Source organism: Phalangium opilio, unplaced genomic scaffold (assembly GCF_054372755.1).
Source record: "Phalangium opilio isolate 3A_F unplaced genomic scaffold, DU_Popi_V2 ptg000113l_1, whole genome shotgun sequence".
NCBI lineage: Eukaryota > Metazoa > Arthropoda > Arachnida > Opiliones > Phalangiidae > Phalangium > Phalangium opilio.
This window is the reverse complement of record NW_028324209.1, coordinates 1,888,109-1,900,522: the sequence shown is the minus strand read 5'-3', so window position 1 is coordinate 1,900,522 and position 12,414 is coordinate 1,888,109. Positions and strand designations below refer to the sequence as shown.

The window sequence follows — 12,414 nt, the reverse complement described above, 5'->3', positions numbered from 1 at the left end:
ACGTAAAAACTATCCACGCGTATAGCTGGCGGGGTTCTCTGTAAAATTCTTTACAAAAAGGTGCGTGGGAGAAAATTCTGCGCGTCGTTATCTGAAATATAATTATTAATTAATTAGTACAACATATCGGAAACTCATTTAAGGGATCCTTAAAATAGAATTACTAGACCGTCGAAACTAATTACTTAACTGTATTCACACCCTTTCCCTGTATCGATGCGTGATTAGGCTTAACGTTTCCTATACATATACAAAGGAATTTGTTTGGGGGGCTAACCAAGGCTTAAGTATTTTAGGTATGGCGCCTATAATGGCCCGCTAGACGTGATAATAGGATAATACTGAAAGAAAGGGTTCATTTGGCACCGAAATATCGGTGTTGTTAGCTATTTTTGGAACCAAAACGACCCGAGACAATTAGTAAGGGTAAAAGCGTGAAAACAGACATTTCACGCCCTGATATTTGACTGATGGTGCTTGTGAAAATTATTAACAAGGCTTAACATTCTTTTTCTATAGTTTCTTTCTGTTTTTAATTACAAATGGGTTAAATCAGGAAGGTGACACGGGAAATAATTACCTCCCGTCTCTAGTTCGCGATTTGGGCGGGACAATAAAATAATAAGCTCCTCCTACTTGTACGAGTGTCATCATTACACAATATGCATTCCCCGCTTCACTAATATAATTTCTTGGTTGAATTATTTTTTTGTTTTTGTTTTAAAGCTAATCTTGTATGTATTATTCATTGGTTATTTTTTAAATAAATTTTTATCATTATTTTTTTTTAATAATTAATATTAATTATAGGCTTAATTGTGGCTATGAATCAATCCATTTGGCTTGTCGGTTCCTCGTACAACAGTTCGTGCCAAATTTAAATAAACGGTGAGAAAATATTTTAATTTATTTTAATCTCGTTTTCCAACAACCCAAACCACAAACGCTTCGTTAAATATCCCCTCTATTATATAACCAAAATTTCTCAGAGCTGTCATTTAAAATCAAACTGCAATCATTTTCTCCCCTTGTCAAAAATATATTTGATGTCGCGCTGGGTGCTAAAATCAAAATTGTAACCCCCACCCCACCCCTAACTAGCTTTGATAAACGGGGGGATATCCCTTAAATAAATCTCACTTATTATTCAATATGTGAAGAGTCATCGTGAGGCAGTCGTGTCAGTTATGGTGGTGGTTACGGGGAGGCTCAACTTGACATCTACTGTTATGTATTCATACGGTTTAATATTTGCAAAGGCGTTTGGGTGCCGTTAGTGCTTAACAATAAAGAATCGAGTCGAGGGATTTCAATAAGTCGGATTAGATTAGGGATTTGCATTGGCGGTGAGGTGAATTTAGGTTTTTTTTCTGAAAGACACGGTTTTAGATTTGTGGTCGCGTAGTTGTCCAAACAGATTAAGTGCTATTTAAAGCTGCTTCTTTACCAGGTTTAGTTATTTTTAGTCAAGTTTTTACGTAAGCATTGTTGCTTCGTCACTAAGCCTCGGACTTTTCCCGCCAAATACAACATTTTCGCTCTCAAGTTTAATATATTGTTGAATCACATTACATTTTTGACACGAGATAAATATGGACGGTTTTGACAGCTCTAGTTTTCTTTAGGGATTGCCCCCTATGTCCCGTGTCCCTTTTCCTGGACCGTCCGGCGTTTCCCTAACCGGATATCTTGCAAATAAGACGGGAAAAAGTGTTATAAGCAGACGGCTTTAGCCCTCCGTAACCAAACAAAAGGTTTTCCGTCGTACCATACACAATCCTCATTGAAAGTCCGAACTCGTATTTATATGGACAAACCTTTTTCCCGCGCAAAATCTCCCGGAATAGAAGTTCCCGGGTTTCGCGCCTATTTTTTCCCGCCCATCTCACCATATATTTATATACCGCATCCGATAGCTCTTAAGCCTCGTTCGGGCCTCGGCTTTCGAGACATATACACCCTATAAGAATCGTTTTATAAGTTACAAATAAAATCCACCAGGCTAGTTTCGTAGAAAAGCCCGTAATATAGGGACCCCCGCTATGAAGAAAACGGGACCGCAGTAACTCGCGGGAAAACCAATACGACAAGGCTTAGCTAAGGTCTTTTTTTGGCGGGAAAAATATTGGGCGGGAAATAGGGTTTCTAGCGAACTGGGAAACTAAACGGCAATCTTCTCTATATTTGTTGGGATTGCAACGTGACCGACATAACTAAAACAAAAAAGAACCCATAGTTTTGTTTTAGCCTTTTATTTTTATTTCGCGACCTAATATTAGTTTACGATGACGTCTGAAAGATGGCGCTGGCCAGTTACTTTTTCCCCCTTTAAGACATGACACCATCGCTATCTTTAAGAGAGTGGATTTAAGTTCAGAGCTACCAGTATAATAAAGTAATCCATGGATATCTTGCACACATTACTTAAAACAAAAATAAGTGCCACACTTCTAAATAGTCATAGTAATATACTTCTGATGAATGACAATTTGATAAGTAAAAATCTACTATCAATTAAATTGCGTACTTAAGTGGGTAGAATCAAACTCAAGCCCCTGATGGCGTCAGTTTTTTGTTAACTCACTTTATCTCTTAGCTCACTTACCTAAAAACCTACCCTAATCGCGTACGTAATTGGTCCGAATTCCCCAGTTAACCTTTGACCCCATCAACCTTCAGTAGAAGAAAAAGAAGAAGAAAAAAAGATCCCTCGTATCGAAACTATTAGTCTTTGAAGCTATAATAACCCCGCCTTGAAGAATACGATGTACAACTAAAATTCAACTCGTATTGGTGCTATCTTATTCTTACGGAATACCTGCGCGGCAAGGTTCAAAGAGTGGGGGTCAAATCTTGTAAAGGCGGGAGGTCTTTAGAACCGCTTTTTGCCTCGGGGCTCTACCATCAGTCATTCTACTTGCCCCGTGACATCTTAAAAGATGCACCACCACCACACCGAGGCTTACCAACTAAGTTTATCTTTCTTTAGCCTTTGCATTGATTGTATTCATTCTCTGGTCCCGAGGTCCGAGAGCATGGTGGGAAACGTTGGTAGACCAAAGAATTTTAGTTTAGACCCAAAGGTACCATAAAAAGCTTGTTAAAAATTGAAAACTGACCATGGGTAATCAAGGAGGTCAATTCATATATGGGAGGGTTTTTTCTCCTTGGGTTGAACATGATGGAAACTTGAGAAACCTTTTACTGTCATCTTGGGAATAATTATTTTGAAATTTGTCAGAAGAATACTAACTTGAGGATTAATTTATGACTAGTTCTTACCGATGGTAGGTTAATTATTTTAATAATTAAATCTAAAGCCGGTTTGAAATAAATTAGATCTTATAACGTAACCCAACCAATCCGAGACAACCGGAAACTAAAGTTCTGAAAGCATAACATCCGTGCAGAAAGAAGTACTTTCAATTCTAGTAGTTTCTCTTAAAGATACAAAATAGCCCTGCTGACGTCACTCAAAAAATAGGCTTAAATCTCTCGAAACCAGCTGAAAACAAATGTCCATCACATCCTTGCAAAAGAAGTACTTTCGTCGCACTTCCTATTCCAGTACTTGTTTCTCTTAAAGATCCAAAATAGCACTGTTGACGTCACTCAAAAATAGGCTTAAATCTCTTGAATTATCCCCTGTAATACGTAACCTTTGACCTCAGGGCTAACTTAAGTCGGGACAACTAACCTAACCCTAGGTGGTTTTATTTTTTTCGGCGCCATATAGGAAAGGGCGGGAACACTCGGGTTTAAAAATGGCTATCACCTTCTGCCCCATAGATTCTATTGTATCCATCGACGCACCATTATACCAAGTACACCCCTACTCCATTAGAAACCACTAGAACCACCAAGAGTGATCAATCCAACTAAATGTTACGCCTATTATTACATTACTATCCTCGGATCCATTTTGCCAAAAAGTCTTTTTCCCTCTCTCTCTCCCGTAAAACTTGAATGGGAAATAATTTTCTATTGCCCGAAATCTTTTTATGTTATGCAAAACGAATTGGCTAAAGTATAAAAGGCACCAGACGTTATTTTTTTTATATTTTTAATACACTAAAAGCTGTATTGATGCCATTACCTTGACGAAAGGTGGTAATAATAAAAAATCAAGTCTTTTATACATGAAATTAAGGTTTTATTGTCAAGGGCTAACTTGGGTCATATTCCGGCAGAGGTTTCAGGGTTTCTACAATTTTTGGAAAACTGATTTCTGTTATTTCCAAGTGCAAGATCACCTCAAGAACAAAGTATTGTTTTACTTACTATTCAGCCTCACAAATTTATAAAAAAAAATCCGTAGAATTTGCAAAATTATACAAAAAAAAATTAATATCTATGAAATTTTCTTCATTTTTTACTAAAAATTTTAATTATATCAGGGATAGATTTAATTTTAGAAGTAGGAATGGAGAACGGTTAGTATTTACTTCAGTCCGACTCATAGCCCAGTATAGAGCCCCTCCCTCCAACACATAACGAAAAGTTTAAATTATCCTATTGACTCACTTAAACTACGTTTTGATGACGTTGCTGACGGGGATGGCGAAAAATACGAAATTCCTTTTTACCTCTGTCGCCATGACCCGCCTCTTCTTTCATACCCCCCGTCCCAGGGAAGGGAATCCGGGACTTTGATGCTTGCCCAAATTACTCTGTTCTCCACTCCTTCTTCTAAAATTAAATCTATTCCTGATTATATCTGGCATTTTCCTCAATTTTACTAATTTAAATGCCTCTGAAATTTTTACTCAATTTTACTAAGCATTTAAAGTAAATATTTCTAAAATTAAATTTTTCCCTAAATATTTAGCGTCCAATTTTTTACAAAGTTTACCAGCTTTGTATGAACCCTGGGTTTGGTGTTTAACTTAATGGCGAAGTACTGACAGCTCCCTAACTTTGGCTTTATTAGACTCAATAGAAAGATAATACTGAGTGCCATATCCCTTTAAAAAAACTGGTAAAAATGGATTTAAACTTAAGTTTGATTAAACGCGGTATACTTTTTGATCTTACCGAAATAAATTAAATGTTTTCATTCAATCTTGGAATGAATTAAATATTTATATTAACGAAGGCTTATTTTATTAAGGGATTTATACCTTTTTAAGATTGAATAGTGGAGGAATAGGACACTATCTGCTTATATTAAAGTTTCAAATCACGATTCGAAAACTTAAAAACATAAAAAACAAAAGACTGAAGGAAATATTTTCTTTGAAGTCATCTATTAAAAATTTAAATTAAGTTGTACGAACGCTAAGGGGACAAATATAAATTCATATATTATTATCAGGATTATAGATTTTTAAACGCGATAAGCTTATAGGGTGCCCCATCCGGATAGAAATTATTTTTAAAGTGATTGTGAAGCTAAAAAAATATTTTCTCGTAATACCTTCGATGGCAAAAACTAACGTAATATCCTTATTTATAATTCAATTTTGACCTAATTTTTCTTAAATTAAACCCCATAATCCGCTCTACACGAATATGTAAATATATCGCGTAGTTAATTTATAAATTTCAATTTTATTTATTCACTAGCCACAAACAACAGGACATTTTTATTGTATTTCGGCATGGTCGCCATTTTAAAATGGCGACAAATTCAAGTCAACACCCATAATGACCGTCTATACGTAGTTTTTAGCCAATTGCACATGGAGGCCATGCTACTTGTGGACAAAAAGTGCAGACTTCTTTGTCCTGCAAGCAGCCTCGCCTCCTTGTGTAAATGAGATGAGTCCTCCTAGTTTTAAAACTATGTATAGGATGTGGAGCATTCCATTGAATATTTGCAGAGAAACCAATGCACAGGGGAAGGGCCGCCATATTAGGAGGGTTCATTAGTGCAAAGAGACAACGCCAGATGGAGCTCGCGTTCGCTACACGCGGGAGGCTAGTGGACTCACACTGCCGCTTGCGGTGCTTCTTGGCGTGAGGGAACTAGACCCTGTGATGTTTGCTTCAATGGCATATATTGAACCAGTTTAAAGAAATCGGTTGAAACGTACTTATCGTTCTTCTAAAAAGATTTTTCACATTTCTGCCCACCGTTTTTCAAGATGGCCGAGGATTGGAAAAAAAGAATTCCTGGAAAGTACCCACTACTTATCTACTGACTTATCTGAAAAATTTCAGCGGTTGCAGTGCGCGTTGGTTATGAGTTAGTCAGGACTCGAGACTATTTTGTTATTGGCTTAGATCGTGAAACTTTCTGCGTAACTATACCTTTAAAGGACTTAAGTCTCAACAGGAAAGAGAGATATTAATACCGGAGCGTTTAATCTGAATCAAAAAGAAAAAAAAATCTGTTGTTGAAATTTCTGGAATATCTTAAGCCAGGGCGCCATTTTATTTTAGCACGTGCTGCGCCCTCACGAGGCAATCTCCCGCCGTTTTTTGGGGGGGGGGGAATACTGAACAAGGGATAGGGTACCCGCTGCGACTGACGCATACCAAACTTATAAGAGAGTCAGGGGTAATATTTGTGCCAACGAAATAAAATCCACCCTCTCTAATATCGCGCTTTAGCATTACTAACAATCTAAGGTATTCGTACCGTTTAAAAACACCGTGGAATTTGGCGAAATATTATAATATCAAGCGATAAATTCTTTCTAGAGAAACGATGAGCAATTTTCCACGTGTTTGCCATTCTTAACTCCTTCCCTTCCCAAAACACGAACGGTAAATGCAAATAGAGATAATGAAGGCACTGAGGACGTTTGATTTGTACAATTTCGACGTGTCTCCGAGAAATCTCATGGCCTGGCTAAAGTTCCTTCAAGGAATGATGAACTGTTTTGAAAATTTTCCCGCGGGGCATTGTGGGGGATGGATTTTAAGTCACGTGACTTCCGGGCACGGTCAAATCATAGACGATTAATAATCGAAAAGAGTCGAAAACGAACAAGAAAAGAAAGATAGGTCGAGAAATTGATGACAGTGTATTTCTTTTAAAAATTCAAAACCCTAAACCCCCACCCCCCGCCCCTATGTTTTGGTTTTACCCTCTTGAAACACGCGACTAGGCTTAGCTGGGGGTTAGATATCACTGCGCCAAAGAGCTCTATCGTATCAAATACAACCATAAGTAACAGTAACAACAAAAAGTATGACACTAAATGAAGTGCGTTTTTCTTCGCGAAAAACATTTCTTCCAACAACCCAACGTATTCGATAATTTTATTGCCAATCAAAACTAGCTTGCTCACCAACGGCCTGGCAACACTGTTTTCATGGAAAACGCTTATCATAGGAACAAACCTTATTCAGTAAAAGTAGCGTTACAACAATGAAAAGCGTCATACTTATTGGTATTACTTTATTTATGACGCAACTTATGTCCCGTCATATTTTTCTTGAACGTGTAAGACCGATTAGGGCGAATTCGGAATTTTCAATCTTATATACTAGATCTGAACCAAAGATAGCGGAGCGAACAGTTTGTTAAGTTTTCAAACTATTTATCTTATATTCGTTTCACTAAAATTTTTATCTTTCTTTTTTTTTTCGATCCATAAAATAACAATCTTGAATTGCTAATTTTGTTATTTTGCGAAATAACGAAATTTCTTGACGTCATATTTCTTTTATTACAATTTTATTCAAATTTAAAAGGGTTAAGAAGCTATTTTGAGGTCGATCGAGTATTTATTAAAACCACGTGGTGATAATTGAATAAATTATTTAAACACGTGCTGGTGATGCCTCGAATCATCAATTGGGCTATTTTCGAAGAATTAAAGGCGGTTATTTTTGTTAACTGTTTCGAATTTCGCTAAAAATACATTTTGGTTTTTGTAAACAACTTCGTAGTTAGGGGTTTCTAAAGACTAAACAGAGCAATATCCGAGTTTTCATTGACAATCAACGGCATTTACACAGTGTGGTTAAGCTATTTGGGACCATAATCATGGATCTTAAACCTTATTAGAGATAGAAAAAACGCGCACAGAGGCGCGGGGGATTAAATAAAGTTAATATATTTCCCGAAACTGACTATATACTCTTTTCTGGTCCTCGTTAGTCTTAGAATATTTTACAAAGTTATATACAAATGTTAAACCATTCGGTTTTATCAAAGAGAATAATACCTATAGAGGAGCAGAAAGTCAGCCTTTCACAAGGCTTCTGAAAAGCCGGCCACGGTTTTGTTTTTTGGCTAAACAGCGACACCTTTTATTGGTTCAATTATGTCGGCTGCTTAGTTTTTGTGGTGGCAAAGGGCTGATCTCTGGGATGACCATTAACGTACAAAAAGTAAATTTTAAGCAGACAACACGGTCACGTGAACAACCGGAACTAGTTTCTCGAAAATCGGAGTCGATCCCTATTTCCAAAGTTTCTGCTCCTCTTGGTTTATTCTCTTTGGTTTTATACGGTCAACAAGTGATATCTAGTTTATTAGGGAGAAGGTATAAGATGCCTAAGTATTCGCGCGCCATAGTCCCAGTCCCCCTTTCAAAATACAAGGGGGGACGTAAAAGGAGGCCGGGCTATTTCGCTACACTCTCCTCAGTCGGAAAATACGTAATTTTCGTCATTCGCGTCGCGCTGACGTGAGTTTTCAAGAACCAATGAGATGCTGGTTGTAATTTAGAGGCGGCGGGGATTAACTCCGAACCTACGTTTTGACTGGAGATAAAGCTGGAAATGTGGCGAATTTATACCTTCTCCCTAATAAACTAGATATCACTTCTTGATACAGTTTTACAAGTATACGGGGCATCTAAAGATATATGGCTGTAAAAAGATGATTTATACGTCCATTGTATTACGGGCGCATATTGGCACGTGCCCTCTATAAGCTATTATATAAAAAAAATTATAAACCTAATCACAAAATAAAAATTCTTTTTAAGTCCTATCCATTTACCGAAACGAAATGATAGAAGGTCATTTTCAAAGGGACTAAATTTGACCCCTTAAACTAGGGAGTAACGGAAGAAAAAAATACATACACATCAGAAAAGAAACCTAGCTAGAGTCGAAACCTTTTTACTGATTGAAATGAGAGATAAAAATATGTTAGCTTTGAATTTTTTATTTTTTTTTTCTTCTTGGAAAATTTTCTTATACCGCCTATGATATCCAAGACGAAATTTCAAATCTAGTTTTATTTTATTTTTTTTTTTTACTTTCAATAATCAATTTTAATTTTTTTTAAGATCTGCCTTCCCCCTTCCCCTTTTGACTTGGCGAGTGGGGAGATAATTCGTTAGGTAGATAAATCGATTTCTGATTAGTTTAAAGTGAAGGTGAAGTTTTATAACTTTAAGAATTTAACCAATTTCGGAATTAATTTAATGTTTGAGAGGGTCATTATTTGTCGCGTGATCAATCAAAGACTTTCTCCTTTTCGTCTAATTAAGGTGGGAAATTAAGCATTTTAAAGTGCAAGACTAATTTAAAATGGATTTTTAAACCCATTTTAAAAGAGGTGGGGTATTTTTTTGTCTTTTAAAATAATACAAGTTTTGTTAAAATCGGTTAACATTTCATCAAGAAACAAATTTTCGAAATAATTTTAAATCCCGGTTCACCATAAAAATAGATTGTGATGTGCGCGGGAAATATTTCATTTACCCTTTGCGTCATATTTACGTCAGAGGTTAGCCCTAGCGCTTCAGTTTAATGTTTCAAACTAATAGAAAAGCCAGATAAATTAAAAAATTTGTTAAGCCTTGTTTGAAATTTGAAATTGCGCGCCTTAACTATTTGCAATGTCACCTGCTTTGTGAATGCATTTATATTCGTTAAGCCTTTTCCTATCATTTTGAAATTGCGCGCTTTAAAAATTGAAGTACTACTAATTATCACGTGATTAAGCCTTCGGAGAACAACAGTTAATTTACATATTAAATTATTTAGGAAAGGATACTTTTAAAAGTATTTACCAAATAACTTAATTTGTTAAATGTTTAAAAACGGTGTATAGGAATTTTGAAATTTGAAACCGGTCTACACAAAACCGAAATTCTTTACATTTCCTGACAAGTTTTAAAAGGAAAAAAAAAGACCCTTAAAAACTTGGATTTGTACAAATTGGCTAGCGATACAAATTTTCCACAGTTTTTTATTTATTACTTAAAACATACTTTTTCTTTTTATAAAAAGAATTTAAAGTTAAGTATTTTATTTTTTTTTTCTTTTACAAGTTAGTCTTTCAAATAAAACAAGGTAATTTCTAAAAGCCCCGAAAATCGGGCCTGCCCCCTTTTTAAAGGCGTAATGAAATGAATAAGAACGTTGACTTTATAATTTCTATAGATGATTGTTAAAGAAGTGGTCATCAATTTAAAATGGCAACTTACCCAAACCAGTGCCCAAACACTGACTTAACAGTACTACGTCACTCAACCTTCCACTCGTGCTAGAAAAGGTACCAAGATGGGGGCTGAAAAATGGCCGCCAAAAAGACAAGGGGCGGAGCTATGCCCGTATTGGCAATAAGCCTCTTCGATGAAACAAAGAGGGAAAGACACGGGGGTAAAACTCTGACTCCCATCTCGCTTTTCGGCGCCTGCGCTCTGGGAGTTTTGGGTCCAGAGAGTGCGCAGAGATAGTTATGTGTCAACTCCCTTGTACGTCTCGATACTGAGGTTTGCCTACCCCCTTTTTTTACACCGAGGCTTATTCCCTACTAACCCCAGTTTGAATAGTACCGAGCTGTTGATAAAATCAGTCGAGTATTTCATCTACCCTTTAAATAAAAACCTACGATTTAAACTTTAGCACCCGCTAAGAAATGGTTCATGCTAGAATAAAGACGTCACATGTCAATTTTGGTGAAGAAAATATACGGTTCCCAACTTTAAAAAGGCATAGAACTCCGTAGCGAGCTTTTCTAGGGGGAGACAGCGGTAACAGAACCACTTAAAAACAACTCAGGATCATGTCTCCAGGGGGCGCTCTTTCGCTCTATTTCTTCTACCAAAAATACCTTTTTCTTCCCAAAAAAAAAAACCAAGGAAAAAGAAATCTTGTCTCAATCGCCAAGGGTGTACCCGTCCCTAAGTTGAACTCCCGGAGACCCTATAGGGATACCCTTGCTCTGCCCTGCCCTGTTTTGTTGCCCGGGTGTTTTATACCCCGAAACGCCTCGTATATAAAACATTTTATCCGCTTTCAATCTCAACTAGTTGCCTGCATGGCCCCTAAAGTCAAAACTTTATTATTTCTTTCCTTGTTGTTCAAGTTTAAAAGAAGTGTACTGGTATCAGAAGTGAGATGAGACTAGAAGTACTGAGCTAACCAAATTCTTCACTCGGCGAAAGTGAATATTCTTGATAACACAAGAACGGTTGGCCCTCTAGAAGCGGTTTCTGAATTTTCCCCCCAAAACGTGAGACGCTCGTGGCGGTAGACGGCCGAACTAGATTCAAGCACCCGCGTCCGTGTTCCGCGGCTTTAGTTTGAGGGGAAGGGGGTGGGAAATGTTTTTGGAACTCGACCAATTTTTTTCTCTGTAGTGTAGGCGCGATGGAAGCGGCATAAAATCCTCAAATTTGTTCACTAGTGCCAGAATCTACTACCAATGCTAGAGCCCTTCACTTCTAGTCTCATCTCACTTCTGCATATATGTATCTATAAATTGAAATAGCTCTGTCCGCACGCGTTCAGTCTAAATTTTAGGGGGTTATTTTATTGTAGCTATTAGAGTCTATTCCTTTTAGCACCAATATTTCAATGCGATGGAATTTTTGACACGTGGTTTATAACCTATTTCAATTTTTCTTTTTGGGGGTTTTGGGAAAAATTGCTCTAAAAGTTTTTGGTTTAAAGTGGTAATATTATTTATGGCTCTAAAATGGTGCCGTATTTTGCATCGAGTCGTGTAGATACAATGGAACCAATTTTATGGTTAAAGCGAGCTGAGGTTCATGCGTGAGCTATTAAGTATACTAGGGCTAGGGGAAATTCGAATTACATTTACTTATAGATAGCGTTAGGACAAGGGTCAGTATACCTCACATTTTTCAATTAATTCCTATTTGCTTCTGCTTAAATTCTAACCAATTCGATACCTGGTGCTGTTCATTAGGGATAAGTGTTAAAACTGTATAATTTCAAACATCCTTTTAAAAAGCAACCGCGCTTTTATTCACGCAACTTCCTTTGGTTTATCTGTTCACCATATAATGGACCCCGACAAAATAGGCTTAGATCAGATATCCCCATGCTTCCACACCCTAAAGAAACGTTTCCAATTCGTTATTGTTCATTTAAACTCGAGTTCTCTTTTCAACTCGGCAATCTTTTGCAACTTTTTTACGCGCGGCTATTACCTAAAAAGCGCAATAAAAGTCCAACCCTCCCCGAACTGCGAAGAAAGCGTTTCAAAGTAGTTCAGTCGGTTCAGAGTTATCCAATTAAGATAGGAATCCG

At 37.0% G+C, this 12,414-nt stretch overlaps 1 long non-coding RNA gene across 1 annotated transcript in view; it reads left to right on the top strand.

Moving 5' to 3' along the window:
• LOC149623254 (uncharacterized) overlaps window positions 1-12,414 on the top strand; it is a 76,124-nt gene that overhangs the window by 51,929 nt on the left and 11,781 nt on the right. Inside the window, exon 3 of the long non-coding RNA XR_016374675.1 lies at window positions 811-888. This is a non-coding gene — a long non-coding RNA (uncharacterized LOC149623254). The remainder of the gene's footprint in view (window positions 1-810; window positions 889-12,414) is intronic.